A 19,727-nucleotide genomic window follows, 5' to 3' on the forward strand; every position below is an offset into this window, starting at 1 on the left:
TTTTTTATTGCAGAATTCTTCTGAGACCCGCCTGGAAGTGTTCGTCTATGGTTTGGCCTTTCAATATTTTTACTTTAGAGACTTCAGATATTTCACTAATAACTTTAAATTTTTCTCCATCCAGCTGTATTCTTTTGAAACCCTAAAAAACTCAGAAGAACTGACCTTCGAAAAACAACTGCCTAACTTATAAAGTTTGGATTTCAAATATATATTGGAAGAGATTAGTAACCTCCAAGCTTTCTTTCCAGCGTTTGTTGGTTGCACATTTGATTCACCGATAACAAATCTCAAAAAAAACTAAAATGAAACTCACACTATTCTTGCGAAGGTCACATGAAAAATCCAAAATGGTACCAAATTATATCTTCATTAAAGAGAGAGGACAATTTGATCAAAAAACCTTTATTTTTTCCACATCATTGGCACAGACTTAAATCACATTATAAACCCACAATTAATGATCAAAATTCATCAAAAGAAGATCATTTAAAATTCGTGCCCAGGTCTCAACGTGGTATGGTATCCAACCAAAAAAAGCAAGAAAATATAACTATGATATTATTCTGTAATAATACATCAAATAATAATCCTACATGATTTTCTTCCATAATCTGATTGGTGGAAAAACACACAAATTCTGATTGGTTCAAGCAAAATAATGATTACGTCATTTCAAAATGGACAACCGGGGATTGAGAAAACTCAAAAGCCTGGGTAAAAAGGAGGCCATTAAGAAAAGATAAAAGTTTTCTATCAAGCTGATTACAATTATAAACAATAGTTACAATCATCATTAAATATATTGAGACAAAAACTAAATATTTCTTTTTAACGAAAAGTATAACATATTGTTACTTTTGGAGTTTAAAATTTGTCTAAGTGAGACAAAAATGGCAAAACAGCGTTGCTAAGGAGTTCATTGGATACCATTAGTAACCATTAAATATTATTTCATAATTATGTTAAAATTGTAAACAAACTTCATAACGGAAATGGAAATGGCTGACAAAAATTATTTATATTTTCTCAGGTGGCTTATTATATTTGTGTGTGGCTTTGGCTAACCAAAATACCTACAGCGAAGCGTGTTGATGTTCGCATATTTAAAATTGCATAACTCTTGCAGAATAAACTTTAAAAAAAGTCACTGTCCCTTTTGGTAAGATAAACAGATTTTCCTCAGCTTTAATTTTTCGCAATTTTTCGTAATTTTCTGGTAAAATTTAAAAGTTTTCTTTCAATAATTCACTACACAACTTAAAGTTTCGTGTTTCTGCACTTGTTCAAATGTACAAGAGAAATGATCTTGTATGTGAAAAAATTGTTTAGAAAAATGATATTCTGGTAATTTTCTGGTATAAATTCAACTACGGTATCAATTTTATTTTCTTTAAATTGGAGCGTCTTCAAAAGGAATTGGTCATTCAAATTATTAGGGAAAAGGAAAAGCATGAATCAACTGTCAGAAATCAATGCTCAGAATGTGGCTATATGTTATTCTCGTTCCTCCATGTTCCTCTTAGACTACTTTTTTACAAAATATTTGAAATTTATTGAATTTAATCTTCATATGACAAAGCAGGAAAAATATCTGTGGCTTTAAATATTGCTTACAAAGAAAAAATAATTAATTATCATTTTAATTGCAAAATCAATCAATTTCTTTCTATTGAATAAAGGTTTATAATTAGGAACAAACACCAAACTTGATGAATTTCACTGGTAAAAAACTTTACTTTCAGAACAATCAAATGACAATGCAAAAATTTTGAACCATAAACAATATCGAGCTGCAAAGACATTAGCAAGGCAGACAATGCATCTTTCGACATTACATAGCTCCTATTTAATAAAAGGGAGTAATTAAATGATTTTAGATATTTGGTCTCTGCAATTATTATTTTCTATGGTCTACTATGAGGGGGGGGGGAAGTGCCTACTTCGCAACATTAAAAAAGAACGACAAAGTGGCAAAGAACAACAAATTTCATATTTCGCCGTCCACAACTCCGACCGAAAATGACTTCACCACCCATACGTATCCATTCTTCTTTGTGTTTTGCGAATACATGTTTTTTAATAAGAACATCCAGAATTTCTGAAGCCTTCGGATGTTCTTAACTTTAAGAGTTTTAAGCCTAAAAATGTTCTTAACATGTTCTTATTTTGACCATTTTGTGAGTATTTTTGACCATTTTCATAAGAAATAGGGTGTTTCTGAGTTCACAAAGCCTTAAAACGTTCTTAACTTGTCCTTAACATTTTGACCATCGAAGCCTTATATTTCCAAATTCAAGATGATTATTCGAATCTCCAAAAGATTGGTTTCTAAAATATGGCGAGATGATCTGAAAGTTTTGTTCAGCACCAGGCTAAAGATCTCAATGGGCTCTCCCGTTCATGGTAGGGTGGAGGGATTTCTTCTTTCAATGATCTACAATCAAAATTTGAGAAAAAAGGGAAATTCCTACGAAATCTTAAGACCACAAACAATTCAGAGGCGCTCTAACTTAGGTTAGAAGGTTAGAGTTTTATCTCAAAAACTTAGGATCTGAGGATCCAAAATGGTCCAATAGGCCTCGGAATATAGCCTGGTCTATAAACCCCTCCCGAATTGAAATACTCGAATAAATTTATCAACTAGCCCAAAAGCGACTTTCTCGCCCGAACTCCAAATTTCGAAAATCGAAAAAATAAGCTAAATTCTCAATAAATTTTGACCATGATTGTATCCCTGGACATTTCCATTTTTCATTCCCTGGGCGTTTTTCGACCCTGGAAAAGCATCAAATCGGCCCCGTACGGTTTTGTTTGTTTTACATGTTTTTTTATAAGAACATCCAGAATTTTTGAAGTTTTAGGATGGTCTTAACTTTTTTGAGTTTTATGCCTAAAAATATTCTTAACATGTTGCCAATTCCACCATTTTGTGAGCATTGTTGTCCATTTTCTTAAGAAATCGGATGTTTTAGAGTCTACAGAGCCTTAGAATGTTCTTAACTTGTTCTTAACATTTTGACCATCAAAGCCTTATGTTCTTATAAAAAAACGTGTAGATAAATTACCTCTTTTGAACATTTTGAAATGACTAATTTTTTTAATTTTCACGAAACAGGTCATTCCGTTGATTTTTTGGACCCTATCTGTTGTAGTCACTAAACCCCTGCTTCAAATGACTTCAATTGATATTTTTCTTTAAAATTAATTTGGTAATTTTAAACCAATCAAAAGTGGCATATAAGATATTTATTATTAATCATGTACTGAGAAAAAAATTAAACCACCCACCTCTTTAGCACACTGTGTAATTAAGTCACGACATTAAGGATAATAAATTAAAGGCTTAATGACATATTAATTCTCAATTTAGCGCGAATATTATCAAGACAGATTGACGCTTATAATTCAAATGAGTAATATATATTTTTTAAAATTGCGTAAAATCTTAAAATTTTGTACATTTCAGCATAAAAAAACGAAAAAATTATCGGGAAATAATATTTTTTTCCGTAGCGGCCAAGGACAGAATAATTATTATTGTTAACGTACCATTGAAGTCCTTGAAGACGGAGGCGTTTTGTCATCAAGCATTATAAGTTCAATTGAGCTGATTTATAGAGGAACACCAAAAGCTTATTGACATTCATCTTATGTTCATAACGTCCAAATATTTTGCAAAAACGTCAAATATTTTGTTCATAGTACTAGACGTTTTTTTTATAAGGACATCCAAAATTTTTGAAACCTTCGGATGTTCTTAACTTTTTGGGTTTAAGCCTTTTCCTAAAAAATCGGGTGTTTTCGAGTCCGCAAAGCCTTAAAATGTTCTTAACTTGTTCTTAGCATTCTGGCCATCGAAGTCTTATATTCTTATATAGTTTGTTCTTATAAAAAAACGTGTAGTACCTAACTTTGGATAAGTATTATCAGAATTATCTTGAATTAGCGTGTCCAGGCCTCAAGCTCATAAATCCTTGACACAGTCTTCAAAAATTCTGTAATCGAAACTTTCCAGATGTTGAAATTTCCAAATTTCCAAACCATCAGAGCTTAATAGCATGTCGAATGAAAATTTCTGGGTGCTAAATAAGATTGTGTTTGAGGGACACAATTATTTTGAGTCGGCGTTGTATTGGTCTATATTTCCAAGATAATTCTACATTTACTTTTAGTTCTGATGTTGCTCAAGATACATCGAAGATACATTAACTTCACCATATATAGCTAAAAAGTCTGAAATCACAGTGTGGAAAAGTCAATTTTGTCCATCTGACATGTACTTAAATTATGTAACAGACCCAAAAGTGAAACCTCAATTCCAGCAAGGCATGTAATGACTTTGTATAGTATTAGCATAAAATATTTAAATCCTATTTGTAAGCAGATATACTAACCATCTTCTAATTAGTCCTCAAGAATTTCGCAAGAAACCATTAGCTGAAACGAGTCCTGAAAACCGAGAGAAAAAAGGATCAAACCCTACTAATGGGACATTTGAGATATTTAAAGGTTTTATTTTTACATAAGTGTTCCCGTTTCATTTCAGGACAGTGTCTGTCTATTGTTATGTTGTGCTGATATAAGCTAATAATACTTTATTTTCCTCTTTTTTGACCGATCTTGCTCCACATCCGTGTCAATTCAAAGTGAAAAAGCTTGAACATTAAAATTCACGAGTAAGCAAACGACCTTTAACTTCTCTCGCAAAGCATAATTTTCCATAGGTCGATTTTTAACTTTCAGAAAGTAACTTTTTTATTCAATTGAGCATAACTTTCGATCTAGTGAACCGAATTCAGTAAATGACCCATCAAAATTTAAGTTTATTTTTCTTCTTTCTAGTGGAATAGAAATGGTTCTTTTAACATTTTTAGATTTCAAGAAAATCAGTTTTTTTGTGTCGACTCTTTTTTGCGAAGAAAAGTTTGTTACATGCTACTAGTTTTCCTGAATTCGAATTATAGAAAGTATTTTACCAGAGTTTCTCATTAACGAGATTGAAAAGACAATATTTTCCAAAGGACTTAGCTGATTACAAATTACCAAAATTTAACCAGAAAGGGTCAAACTAGTTATCCTAAAATGAAAGTCATCTTTCGGACGGGATAAATTTGACTTTCTTAAAATTTAAAAAAAAAATCAAAAAGTAAAAAATTCGTATTTTGTAGATTTTTCGATACAACGTTCTTATGTAAATTAGTACTAGTTCCGAGGTAATCGTCACAATATAAACATTCGAAAACCTCCTTTTTTTCTTTCGTTTAAAAAGAAAACATTGTAGTGTAATTTTTCTTTGTTTTCAATTAAAAGAAGCTATTGTAACGTAAAATTTCTTTGTTCTTTTTTATATTGAAGAAAAAAATGTCTTTGTTTTTTATTATATAGTAAAAAAAGTCTCTGACACAGGACTTGGGAGAGAAAAGAATAAGGGGCCAAAAGTGTCCCCCCGCCGAAGAGTGCAAAAAGTGGTAATAGTGCAATTAACGATTAATCGCACTCCTCTAAACCAATCAGATTCGAGTAATTTTGCACGGCTGACGATTACCTCAGCAATGGAAAATGCTAAATGCTTAGTATCGCCGGAAAGTCCTTTCAATGTCTACATTTTATGCGTGCCAGATTCTAAATCTGGTCTTTAATTAAAACTACTTACTGTTAAAAATCGACCCAGTTATCCTAGCAAAACACAATGAGAAAAAGAATAAAAATCTTGACATCCCGAATAATTCACTCATATCCAAAACTAAAATTTCACAAATAAAAAATAATCTGCTTTGATCAAAATTTGACTAAGAAATTGAAATATGCTCCAACGTTCATTTATCCACGTAACAATTTCTATATTTAATGCAATTGATATTTGAAATTACGCAGAAATTAAGAAATGTGCAAATTATGGCTAATTTCATGTATTTTGTGGGCACAGTCCCCACGCACCAGGAAAAACTATAATAATTCAATATGATTGACATATTAGGATGAATGATGAATCTAAATAGCCAAATGCCAAAGTTTGAATGATCCTTGTGAATGAAACGTTAATGATACATGCTCTTGATCATGTGTAAGCTTTGAGACAAAAATCGCAAAAATATATATTGACAATTTTAGCTCAGTTGAGAATGGGTCAAGGGAAAATGAGTTGACTTTTACTTGATAAACTTAACGTAATAATGTAGAGGTATCCAAAGAATATTTGCAAAATATCAATACCACAATTTCGACAATAATAAGAATTCAACAAGAATTTTGATAAACTTAACGAATAATGTAGAGTATGGTGGCCCATAAGTGCCAAGTAATTTTTTATTGAAAAACTCAAAAAGGATTTTTTTTATAAATGAAAATAACTTTCATTTTATAATTTAAATTGACTTTCATTTCAAAATCAATTTAAAAGTAATTTCGTTTTCAAAATGACTTTAAAAACAACTTAAAATACGACCCAGCAAGGCCACACAAATGATTTACATTTTGTTTTAATTCTCATTTACTTTTCGATATCATTTTAAAAAGCATTTCGTTTTTTTATTTTTAAAATCACTTTTCTCACGTAGCCCATCAGTGCCAAAGACAGCTTTGTCTCCAGACCCCTACAGGCTTAAAAGATTGAAGTTACTATGGTTACTTATTGGATTGTTTACAGTTCACGGCCCATCAAGGCCAAAACAACTTAGTGCTTAAACCTCAAACATTTTTTACAAATGTGTAGGAGAGTATAAAATGATATCCTTTACTCCAGTGTTCTATGGTACCATAAATGAGAGATTTTTTGTCCGTCACAGTGCTTTTCCTTTCTATTGTTCATTGTTTGGCTGGTGGGTTGTATTTTGTCTTAAAAAATTTACTTCTTTTTGCAGACAAAATTATTCATCAAACAATGGGCAACATGAAGGGCCTTTGTTTTGATGTATATATGTGTAAATAAAGAGTCGAATTTTTTCTTAATATGCAGCATGCGAGCATGAAAGGAATTTTTTTTTTTTTTTTTTTTTTTTTTTTTTTTTTTTGTCATCTCTTTTATCACCAATTTGGTATAACAATTAAAAAAGGTTAAGAAGAGAGGAAATACACTTATTTTTATAAGAACAATTCTGCCGTTTTAGAGCCAAAGGAGGTATGTAACAATTTTTGAATATTCTGGATTTGGAATAAATCAAGAAAAACGTGCCAGCAGGATCAATTTTGACCATTTAGTACCAATTTTTACACTAAATATAAAGAATCTAGCAAAGAATTTATTTCCATAAAATCTATTCAGATCTTATTGAAAGTATTTTGATTAATTCATTTTTTGTTCAAAAATGTGTTACTTACATCTTTTTAAGCAAAATTTTAGAAAATCTTTGTTACTTACAGCTTTTTATTTAAACAGATTTTGTAACTTACCTCCAATTTTTCACTTTCAAAACATTTTTTCGTCATTTAAAATGAGAAATTTATTAATTTTTGTAACATACCTCATTTGGCAAGTCTGAAATAGGCATTTTCAATGAAAATTAGTAACACCATCTGATAGAGCAGGTCAAAAAACCATGATTTTTGAAAAAAAAGATTTTTTGAAAATTTGTAACTTACCTCCTTTGGCTCTGAAACGGCAGAATTTTTAAGAACAATGAGGCTAAAAAATGCCAAAGAATAAGAACAATTTAAGAACAGTGGAGAGGCTGAAGTTAGAAGTTAGAGGGTTATAGCAAAAATAATCACTGGTTTCTAAAATCCTTTAAATAGTAAAGTAAATGTTTTTTACTTTAGAAAAAATAAGAACAAAATGAGAACAATTCAAGGCTTAAAGTGCCAAAAAATTAAGAACAGCCGAGCCTCAGCAAAAAATTACTGGTTCTTATAAAAAAAAAGTGTAATAGGAGGGAAGTTTTATTTACTTCCAACCCCTTTCTTGTTGCCGCCATATGCTTTAATATTTATGGCTCCGAGGAAACCCCAATGTGACCCCCCAAAAAAACAAACAACTTGTTCGTTCTATTATCAAAAGAGACTTTATCTGTTGAAATTTACTCATTTCTATGAATGGCCTCAATGGGCTGTCAGATCAATTCATTTAAAAAAATTTAAAATTGATTTTAAAATGACATGGCCTCGATGGGCTGAGTTGGAAATCGTTTTTGAAAACAAACCTGTTTTAAATTTGAAACGAAAATAGAAAGTAAATCAATTTTGAATCAAAATTTAGTTCAAAACTTAAATTAAAAGCTATTGCAAAAATGAATGTGAAAAGTAAATTATTTTGAATTTTTTTTATAGAAATGTCAAAAAAAATTTAACTTGGCACTCATGGGCCACCATAGTAGAGGTATCCAAAGAATATTTGCAAAATATCAATACCATAATTTCGACAATAATAAGCAATTCAAGGCAAGAAGCATTATTCAAACTCCTAATTGCAACCATAGTTTGTAGGTTCAACGTCACTCCCAAGGTCACAGATACCATAATAAAAAGATATAGACTATATACCTGGCATATGATCAACTGACCTTTTAAGAACCGCCTTTCCAAAAAGATACACACAATAAAACTCAGGTAATTTGTTACATATATAGAATGCTCCCTGTAAGGGCCCGACAATTGGAATACTTCCAAATTGGATTAACATGTAGGTTTGATAACTTCATATAAAAATGATATATTTCATTTCAAAAAACTATCCAATAATTAATGATTATCAGCCTATTGGGTCTGTACGCTTTTGTTATAAGAATTTTTTTGAGTCCACAAAGCCCTTAATTGTTCTTAACTTGTTATCAATATTTTGGCAATACGTGTATCAATAGATCAAAACGTCGCGATTTTCAAAACGTGTATCTAAATTCATCAAGGCTGTTGACTAATTATCGATTTGACCTAATCTTGAAAATCTGACAATTTTTGGAACCTCCTTTCCCTTTTGAAGTTCTTACTATAAACGTCCCTGTCTCAGAATGACCCAGTGGGGATAAACTGAAAAGGAGCTAAACACCGAGAGAAATGAGTATTTCTTTATAATAGTTCGGGATTTACAGCTTAGCGGGACAAATTTGACCAATTTTGACCAAATTTCGATCTTTCAGGGGGTAGAAAGACTTTTGGAATCCAAAAAAGGTACCCTTAAGGGCGGCACATACCGTACCCTCCATTTGCCTAAGTACCCCACCACAGCAGACAGGGGGAGTCGGCACTCATATGGTCCGACCCACGGCATGTGCCGCCCTTAAGGGTAGGTTTTTCGAGACCCTACACTGTAATGGTCATAAACATTCGGTAAAATGCACTGTAAGGGTACCTTTTCGCTGCTCAAGGGCTGCACTGTAAGCGTCCGTAAGCGTTTTGAAAGCCATTTTTTGGCGGCACATACCGTCGTTTAGAAATTGAGTGCCCCCGCCCCACCACCACCGAGCAAAATTTTGACTGTGGAAATGGGGTGCCTACATCATAATGTTTCTTAAGAAAAAAAATCTAGAATCATATAAGGATAAAATTTATTTGGTATCATTCATGTAAGATTTATTCCTTTATTTATAGTTTCGAGTGTTTTTAATTGTTTTTTCTGATAAGTAGGTTACGCAAAACCCATTAAGTTATTATTTTCATGATTTCTTCACATGATCCACTGACATAATTTGTTTAGTTTTTGACGCACGTGACTTTATATTTGATAAAAATAGTCAGTTTCCATCAGGTTTCTACCAAATCAAAGCAACAAAGATTTACTTTTGGTTTTGAACAGCTGCTTAGTGAAAAACCATCTGAAACTGAAAGCCCTAAAGCTCTAAATCCACGCGGTAGAAAACGTCAAAACAAGGTCCATATGGCGTTCGCTATGAACGTTGAACGACCTTGTGTGCAAGCTGGGATGACTTCTTTTAAAAAATGCATTCTTATTGCAAGGTAACTGCCACGGTCCCAACCTAGTCTACACAATAGACAGCTCTAGGCTTTTAGGCCTTACTCTTAGTAGGAGTTTTACGCTCGAAACGGAGGAATATGACGTAGCCTATCCCAACCAAAAGTCAAGAAACTTAATAACGTGAAAACCTTTACCACGGTCTTTCTTTCCCATTGGTGTTTAGTTTAGTACCACATTGGATAAAATATTTTTCCAAGTCAGGGAGAAAAAGATGAACTTGTAGCAGCCATAAAGCAACCAGTTAACCAAAGCTATTATTACCCCATTATAAATCAAAGTTCCAAAGGTATCGGTCGTCGACAGCCTCCAAAGTCACATAAAATAATAAATGAATTTCATATCAATAAAGCCCTTACTTATTAAAGATTTCATTAAGTACTTGACCCCCAATAGAGACGAGCAGTAGGGTCAGCTCCTCGTCAGTTCAAAACAGTTGAATGACTTACCACTCCCTTGCTTTATTTCACCCCCAACTGTGAGGATGAATAAAATGATAGGGTATCGAAATCGAGATAGGAGTAATATTTTGATACAAAATATCTATCATTACTATCATTACAAAATGCTTGTTTTCCAATGGTTTTAATTGATCAGAAAGGTACAAAAGCTATTGACTTAAATGAACCCGTATTCACAAGGCTAAGATACACGGCTTAGGATATAGCGTTTTCGGCGCTTTAAAGATTTTTTATATTCACGCATTTTAAGTATGTCTTGGAGGAATACTAGTTATTCAGTCACAACTAACCATCAAAGTTATTTATCCTAGCGACTGGAATCAAAATAGCTTAGATTTCTAGGCTACTATTGAATTGACTGTTGTGACTGCAGAGAGTGATGTTTTTCAGATAAAAAGGCCCATCTGGTATTGCATACAATAGATAATATAGGAACCCTGAGCTTGTCTGTACACGTTTTTTTTTTATTAGAACCTAGTTTATAAGAACATATAGGCTGAAATTCGTCGAAAAATTAAGAACATCTTAAGAACATACCCAGCCTCAGTTTGGAAAAATGACAAGAAACTACAATTTTTTCCTCTTTTTAAGCAGTTTTAACCGAATTTAGGGGTGGATCTTCAAAATTCGAGAGTCAAATATTGTCCAAATTTTGCCAAAGTTTTAAGTGCTCTTTATTTTGTATCATATTGTCGATTTAGAGTAGTCTGAAAAATTAAGAACGCATTTAAGAACATTTTAGGCTGAAAATTGCTAAAAAAAATAAGCACATCCAGGCTCAGCCAAATTTTAGGTGTTCTAATAAAAAAAAAAAAACGTGTAATTGAACCCGATATCTACGAAAATTTCAAAATCTATATCCATATACTACCCTACGTTATACGCGAGATAAACTCTGGTACAGAAGACCATGAACAGAAGACCTGTTAGGCGTCTTGGCCCATAAAGTGATCCTCTAATTCGTATTGCATAAACTCTTATACTCAGTAAAATATCAAGTAACGTTGACCCCAGTAGAAGAATTGTGTACTAAAATCCCACCATAAGATCACAGGAAGCGAATCATTGTAGCAAAGATAGACCGCAAAAATATAACTTACAGTAATAAATTTGGTCAGGTTTTTCTTCTTAAGAAAACTTGCTTTGCTTCTCTATGTTCTTCGTGTCTTCTTGACTTGCTTCAACAACTCCCTCTAGAGAAACAAAAATATTTATCACCATGTGGCCATGTTATATATCTGCTAAAAATATAATCTAATGGCCCAATTTATCTTTTAAAGCTAATATTCGATTGCGTCATTATGAAACTCAATGAATTTAACCTATAGCAAACAAATTCAATTTCTTATTTTTATTTATCAAACGTGATTAAAAACTAGACAATGGTATAATTTAATATATAGTTTTGTGATACCATTTCCTGGAGTTTCGGATGTGCCTTTTTTGTCCGATCACCAAATTCAATAAATTAAACATTTATGCAACCCTCTCGTAACCGACCGATATCTTTATTCTTTTATCAAAAAATTCCTAGGTAGACATAGATCGCTGAATCAGCAGTTTTCTTAAAATCATATGTAGAATTCTTTATCTACTGGGAATGTTCTTATAAACACTCCTGTCTCACAGCCCCACAGGATCTTTTTTCCACAGTGGGGATAAACATTCTTATTGAATTTGGTGATGGAAATTCTTTTGTTCCAAGGTTAAAAAATCCAGTAAGGTTGGTTTTGGAGTACAATTTTTAAACATTGAATTTCGAATGGGGATGAAATCAAACTTATATTCCCAGTGGGACGAAATTTTTGCCAAATTTTCCAGTGGGGCTGGGGTCCCAGTGGGTAGTGGGTCTGTGACACAGGGGTGTTTATAACCAATCATATTATACAAAGTTTACAGTCCTGTCTAGTTACACTGGTGTAGACTTTTCAATCCTCCCCCAGACTATTCCTGTAAAGAATCCTGCATTGTAACACGCATGCGTAATTTGTTGTTTTTTTAACCATATGTAGTCCCGGTGGGGGGGGGGGCACTCGATTAAAAAACGACCATACGTGCAGCCCAAAATTAGGCCTTTGAAATCAGACCCTTACAGTGCAGAGAGAATTTTGCAAAATTTGAGCGAAAAATCGACCCTAACGGTGCATTTTCTTGAAAATTTCTGACCATTTTCAGGCAAAATATGGTCAGGTTTTCGTAATTTTACACCCTTAGAGTGCAATTTTTCTCATCTTTGCTGATTTCAAACCTTACAGTGCACTGTTGGCAAGCTTGGAAAATATACCCTTAAGGGCTGTACGTATGATAGGTCATTTACCTTGAGTTCCCCCACGGGTATGTAGTTATTTTTTCTTATAAACAAAGAGAAATCAAAACATTGTGGTGGACAAACTAGTCGGGGCTGTGGATTTCGGAATTTGTCGTTCTTTTTGAAATTTGTCGTTATTTTTTGGGGAGTTTCTAAACATCGACCAGAAATGGCGACCACGACCAGCGACCACGACCAGCGACCACGACCGGCGACCAGATAAATTTGGGTTATCGAGTTTACCTGCTCTCTCCACCGTAGAGAACATCCAAATCGAGTCCTGATGTGACTTTCAAATGAACCACTGAGCACGTGGCTGAGAATTACTCTAGCTAGAGAATACTAAAAGTGACTTTTGACGTTACCAGTCATTTTCTAGACAAAGTGACACTTTTTCACAAAAATATTGACAGGGCAATTAAGTGTGATGCCTGTAAACTTTATTACACCAAATATTTCAATTGTACCTAATGAGATGCCTTTAGTATGAATAGATAGAAATTGTCAGTAGGAAAAAGCTGGGAAGGCCAGTTTTAGAGATTCCAATCTCATCAATTATTCTATTGTCCTTACATTGTCAAAATGACTTATTTTGACAAAATAATGGTCTGATGATCAAATATAAAGCTTTCTAAATAAATTCCAGCACAAATTTTGCCACTAATTAATTTGATGCCGAAAATACAAAAGGATAGAAATTGACACTCTATTCAAGCTCCAAGAGCGTTGAAATGGCTACTCTACACGTTTTGCACGTGGCTTTATAATCACTGTAGGTGAGACAGGGGTGAGCTTTACTCTTCAATTCGATAAATAAATGATCATGAGAGAAAGACTCTACGGTGGAGAAAGAGGAAAAACTCGATAACCCAAATTTATCTGGTCGCCGGTCGTGGTCGCCATTTCTGGTCGATGTTTAGAAACTCCCTATTTTTTGTCTATTTTTAGACTTTAGTAAATGTAGAATTCTGTAGAATAAAAAGGTACGGAAGTGGCTTTCAAAGTAGAGCAAAAGTATGACATCTCCACTGGTAGATCAATTTTTCAAATCTGAAGACAGCGCTTGCATACTTCTTGTCAACTTACGCAAAGCCAAAAGTTCGGAGATAGCTCTTGGTTTATGATCATACATACTTATTTACCAATATGGAGAATTGAGATATTAGCTTCCCGCAACATAGAAATCGGCTGCACAAAAACTTTATATAGAAAATATCATATTGAATTCACAATCATAACCTTTTCTGATAACTTCAAAGTTCATATTGAACTCATAATCGAGATTGCAATCCTAAAAACTTCATCACTTACAAAAGGGAGTTCTATCAAATTTAATTTATCGTTTGATATATCAGAACCTCTTTTCCTTAAGGAACGCAATTATCAGTCAGTGTCGAAGTTACTTTAGAAATGGTCTCTCAAGGGACTCAGACAAACATTGGGCATTAATATAATAATTATGGTGATTCCACCCTTGAATTGATAATTGCGTACAAGAGGTCATCGTAATGGTAGTTTTACTGTTAAGAAAACTTAAAAGGATACACCTTTTCGACGGTAGCCGCCAATTGCCGCACGGGAATTTTTTGTCCATTTTACCACCTTAAAACCGTCCCAGTCTTTTTTCGCGCCTAAAGACAATAGAAAAAAGTGTAAAAATAGGATTGGATCAAGTTTAGGGTGGTAAATTAACTCATAAAGTGGCACGCACCTGACCGTGCGACTACGGTCGAAAAGGCGTACTCAAAACAAAACAAAAGTGGTTTTTGTATTGTTGGAAAGGTATTCGGAGTGGTGTTTTTATCGAAAATTTTAAAAAGATCGGAAAATGAAGACTCAAAATGAAGAACATCAAAAATCTTTGCAGCGTTGGTTCGGGTATAATCATTTTAAAAATGTTTTGAAATCGTTCTTATCTATTTTGGTGTTATTCCTATTACATGTTCTAAAAGCCTTGAAATGGTGTTCTTACAATGTCCTTAAATTTTGATCATGAAGCTTTTGTTCTCATAGCTAAAATTATTTAGCAATTTTAGTAAAAAAAATTCCTTTGTATGTCAATTATTATCAATATCTTTACCCCTCGATATAGCCCTCAAGGCGGAGCACTGTTATATTATACCTCTATCACAAGATAAGGAATAGCATTATTTATTGTTAACCGGTTACCTTCTACAAGCGGGCTACACGGCTTTTTGCGCAATGCAATTGGTTCTTTACTTTACTTTTTTCGGGCTGTACTGAAAATATTGCCCTCGGTCAACGCAACAACCTCGCAAGCTCGGTCGTTACTTGACCTCGGGCAATATTTCTCAGTACAGCCCTCACTAACCGGTCATTATTGTATTATTGTTTTTTAGGAAAACATTGGCATTTAATATGACATAGTTTTATCAAAAAGCAACAAACGCACCTAAGTCCTAAGGCACCCGCAAAACTGTTAGTAGAAAAATCATTTCTCAAGCACCTACATCCAGACGTCCGCCTTGATGAGTAACGAGACAGTATCATTGACGCTCTTCAGATAGCTTCGCACTCAGAAGCGAAAGTTGCGGTTGCGACTAGCTGTAGTTTTCATTCTTTGATGAATCGATGTTGAGTTTTGGAAGAGTTTTGTTGAAATTATGGGTTGGAAGAAGGATATAAATATAGTGGTTCGACTGTTTAATCAATCGCCCATCGACCTGATTAAAGATTAAAGCCCTGTGTCCGATGCCGTTTCATGATATTCAACGACACACCCCTGTTTTAGCGACGTAGTTAGAATCTTTAAGCCAGAAACTGGGATAAAAAAAAGGGCTACAAACCACAAAGGGGATGGATAAACACGCATTTTTAACGGGATGGGTTTTCAAATTCGATTGTTTATAAAGCTATATCGAAGTATTTTTAATTCTCTATCCTTGAGACTAAGATTCAATTGGAGCTTTTCACCAGAAAATGACAAAGACTTCGAGTAGAAAAATGAGCTTCGGAAAGTTATTCAGTCGACAAGTCAGAGACAAGCTTTTTACCATACCTTCTTCTACACACTTTTTTTATAAGAATGGTGTAAATCCGTTAACTTTTTTGAGAAAATCATCCTAAAATATTCTTACAGCATTCTTAAGTTAGGATCCTAATTCAGACTAGATTTAACAGTTAGTACATACGTCTCAAGCATATAATGGCATTTTTGTGAAAGGAGCGAGCCTTACTTGGGGGTAATTGACAATTTATAATTGAAAATGCTCTAAAAATGGCACTCTCAGCTTGAGTAGGAAAATTCCATGATGGTGATATTCTTAGCATTATTCTAAATTTTTTGACCATTTTCATCATGGACATTCTTATAAAGTGTATTCTTATAAAAAACAAACGTGTATGTACTTTCAGAAGGTTAGCCCGAAAAAAGAGAAAATTCAGCGGAATCTTTGTCGGGAAAAGAAAACTTTACATTTTAAAGGTAATAACGACCATCTTTCCAAAAAACCGCTTACAGTAACTTCAAATCAATCTGATTGTTTGAATCTCTAATTATAATGAAATTTAGCCAAATCGACCAATCAGAGCTCAGAAAAACGGTTTGATTGTCGAGCGACTTTTCGGATAGTTAACCGTTAGTATGGTAAATAAACAAACGAAAAAAAGTAAACTTACAAGAAATTATGGCCATCGGTTATAAAATGACTTCTGACTTACAATCTCATAAAAAGATTTTGTCTCGTGAACTTTGTCTTGTATGTGTGTGTATTAGCTTGAGTTATTTTTGTCATTCGCGGATGTCTCAAAAGTTGAGTGAGTGCTCTGATAATAAAAAAAAATGAATGGGGAAATTGCATTTAGTTATATTTTTTTTGTTATTTTCAACCTTTTGACACTGGCTGTTTGTTTGATAAGGCCTTCAAAAGCGTGCGTGCTCTTAACCGAAAAGATTAACAAAAAAAAATTATTTTTAGATTTTTCATTTTTTTTAATGAAATAATAGATAGAAAAAAAATTGCTCTTAAAAAAATTCTACGAATAATTTTATAAGAACAAAGAGGCTCGGTAAAACAATTTAATAAATTGAGAATAATTTAGCCTGGCTGTTCTAGAATGACTAATCTTTAAGCTCACAAAAAACTGAAAATACTGAAAATTGAATTACCTTAGAGTAAAGAATTATGAGGGTCAAAAAATAATTCGAGGCTCATTTAAGTTTCATGATTCTTATCATAAAAATAATGTGAAGGGAGAAAAAATAGAAAATAAATTTCGCACTCAATGGCATCAACAACACAGAAAATAAGAAAAGAAAAATATAATGAAAAAAAGATTTACAATCGATTAAACAAAGTTGATAATTTTCTTTGTCATTTTTTGTAACTTTTCCTTTTGTCATTTTTTCTGCTTTCTGATTCATTGGGGCGTCTTTTTCTCTTCAGTCATGACCACCCCCTGAAAAGTAAAAAAAAAAAATAATTCACGCGTATATTCGTGAGTGCCATAACTAGACGACTGTGAACAATAAACTCCCTCATCTCAAAATATTACCGAGTTTAAGTATGTGTGTTTTTCTGTGACGGAGACAGTAAGGTTCTAATTTGACTAGATCCTGACCAGCTGAGGACGACGGTAAATCAGCACTTTTAACGTCCTCGATATTGCGGGTCAGAAGTGCGGGTTATTCCAAATCGCTTCAGTCACTCTACCGTCCTCAAAAGTGCAAATACATAAACTCGCTATTAAAAGACTATAGTATCACAGTAAAAATATAATTCCTTAGGCTAATCTGATTTTAAAGATTGACGTAGATGGTCTTTAATATGCAACTGTTTTCAGGTATTTTCATAAATTTAATTTCAAAATTCTTGATATTCAAAATAGATTGACCCTAGGCCTTCGACCCTTTCTGACACAACCAGGTCTTGACCCATACTGTTATATAAGTGGATTTGATAAAAGAATTGACACGTGACACTCAGTTGTAATAAGGGACTAAGTTCATGTGTGGTTGCAACGAGGGTCGATGGTGTCGTTGACTTCCAATGAAAGAGCTGAATAACAGGCCCGTCGGAAGCGGGGAGACTAGGGAGACTTCAGTTTCGCCACTTTTGAGCAAATGAGATTTTTTTTCTCAAATTCGTAGGGAATTTTCAGCCTCCCCACTTTTACGTTTGTTCCACCGGGCCTGAATATCAATAAGGAATGATATCACAACAAAACATTTAGACAAAATTTTTCCAGCAAAAGCTTTTGCTTTTGACAAAACAAACGTGCTTGGAGTTTCCAGGCTGCCCCAAAATGTTAAGCCTCGTTTTGGCCCAAAAATATCGAAAAAAAAGAAGTTTAAAAAGAAAAAAAAACATCCAGATATTTATCAAAGGTGCAAGTTTGCCAAATTTCAGCTAAATCTGACCATTTTTGAAGTCTTTATTTAGAGTCTATTATAAACTTTTTTTCTGCGAAAACGTCGTCCCAAGGCCCTAACAGTCGAAATTTATTGAAAAATGAAAAAAAATGCCCCCGGATATTCAACCAACACGTCCCCAGGCATCAAAAATCAAACTTTTGAATTGTGAGAAAAAGCTCATAGCTCCTTTGAGGGTAAACCTCCTTCCCTGACTGGCCAAAATGTTAAGAACAAGTTAAGAACATTTTAAGGCTTTGGGGACTCTAAAACGCCCTATTTCTTAGGGAAATGGTCAAAAATAGAACATGTTAAGAACATTTTAAGGCTTGCAAATAAAAAATTTAAGAACATCCAAAGGCTTTAAAGATTTTGGATGTTCTTATAAAAAAAACGTGTACTGAGGATAAGCCTTGGACAGTCTGAATACAATTCTTCAAATTTCTTAAAAATCATAAACATGACGAAGTGAATACTCGTCTTTCGGTTGTTCTTAACATAACTTGGATCTCAAGCCTTAAAATGTTCTTCCCGAAATGTTCTTATTTTCAGCATTTTTGTAGAGCATTTTGGTCTAATTACAGGCCCGGCGGAAGCGGGGAGGCTGGATAAACTTCAGCCTCTACACTTTTGAGCAAGTGAGATTTTTTCTCAAATTCCTAGCGAATTCTGTCATTTTTAGCCTTTAGCCTCCCCACCTTTATTGATGCTCCACCGGGCCTGAATGACCTAAGGAACTGAATGTTCTTGATGTTTTGGCCTCAGAACCTTATGTTCTTATATACTTTGTTCTCATATAAAAAACATACATAATTTAAGCCATTTGAGTTATTTCCTTTTTCTGATCATGTTGTAAAGACATGTGAGTGCCCGTTAGTAGAGTTGATGAAATTCATCTGACACGTCACGTCGTCTCAACATTCATTTAACGTTATAAAGACGTCATGGATATCAGATGGACGTTGAATCAACGTTGAATATCCGTTATTAAGGGTTGATGAAAGGGAATCACGAATTGATCTTAATCAAAAGCGGAGAGGTCATCAAATGTCATTTCGTGTTGAGATATTATTGCTATATATAGCGTCTTACCATATATGAAAAATCTGTTTTTTTTTGTTTGGTTATTATGCTGTTTATAAGAATTTTCATGGGAAGATGTTTATTTGTTTCTTACGAAAAAAGAACTAAAACTCGAAATAAATTTAATTATCGCAGGCCTCGTTTTCAAAGTATTGTTGTTATGGCAATTGTGTGTGTCACTTTTTATAAAATTGGTCCAAATATCCCCCATGCATCATTTAAGGCGATAGAATTTTTGCAGAACCAGGATCACCGGCTGGATAAAGTTTTGAGAAGTTTTTGCAAACATCAATCAAACGGGCTTGCCAATTTACGGTACAGCGGAATCTTCGATATTCTGAGCGGGTCATACCAAAGACTTTGTATTTAGTACGAAATGGTACTTTTGCTTCTCTGAACAATGCTCAACAACCAAGGGGAAGTGGAGCATCCAGGGAGAAAGAGTGGCACCCTCCCTTCCTTCGGGCAGACAGTTATCGAGAGAGTAGCCTTCGGGTCACCTACTACGACTGTAGGATCGAAGACTTACTGCTTCGAAGCTAATCGGAACATCAGAGAGTAGTGATATCTGTATAAGGCTCCATTTTGATTTCTAGACAT

At 33.7% G+C, this 19,727-nt stretch overlaps 3 protein-coding genes across 6 annotated transcripts in view; 1 reads left to right on the top strand and 2 right to left on the bottom strand.

Moving 5' to 3' along the window:
- The window catches only part of LOC136801997 (AT-rich interactive domain-containing protein 4B-like), a 37,788-nt gene extending 20,726 nt beyond the window's left edge, over positions 1-17,062 (bottom strand). The window contains exons 1-3 of one of the 4 annotated variants that reach the window (XM_067058695.1): positions 16,976-17,062; positions 16,313-16,459; positions 11,466-11,558 (exon numbers count right to left, since the gene is read on the bottom strand). The gene's annotated coding sequence lies outside the window, so the exon portion shown is untranslated. The other 3 variants (XM_067058698.1, XM_067058697.1, XM_067058696.1) reach the window with 3 other exon arrangements.
- Positions 1-19,727, top strand: part of LOC136802001 (uncharacterized) — a 253,117-nt gene that overhangs the window by 208,255 nt on the left and 25,135 nt on the right. The window lies entirely within an intron of this gene.
- The window catches only part of LOC136801998 (GDP-D-glucose phosphorylase 1-like), a 36,942-nt gene continuing 34,234 nt past the window's right edge, over positions 17,020-19,727 (bottom strand). The window contains exon 12 of the mRNA XM_067058699.1: positions 17,020-17,092. The gene's annotated coding sequence lies outside the window, so the exon portion shown is untranslated. The remainder of the gene's footprint in view (positions 17,093-19,727) is intronic.

Source organism: Clytia hemisphaerica, unplaced genomic scaffold (genome assembly GCF_902728285.1).
Source record: "Clytia hemisphaerica strain Z4C2 unplaced genomic scaffold, Clytia hemisphaerica genome assembly, whole genome shotgun sequence".
In the NCBI taxonomy this organism is placed as follows: Eukaryota; Metazoa; Cnidaria; class Hydrozoa; order Leptothecata; family Clytiidae; genus Clytia; species Clytia hemisphaerica.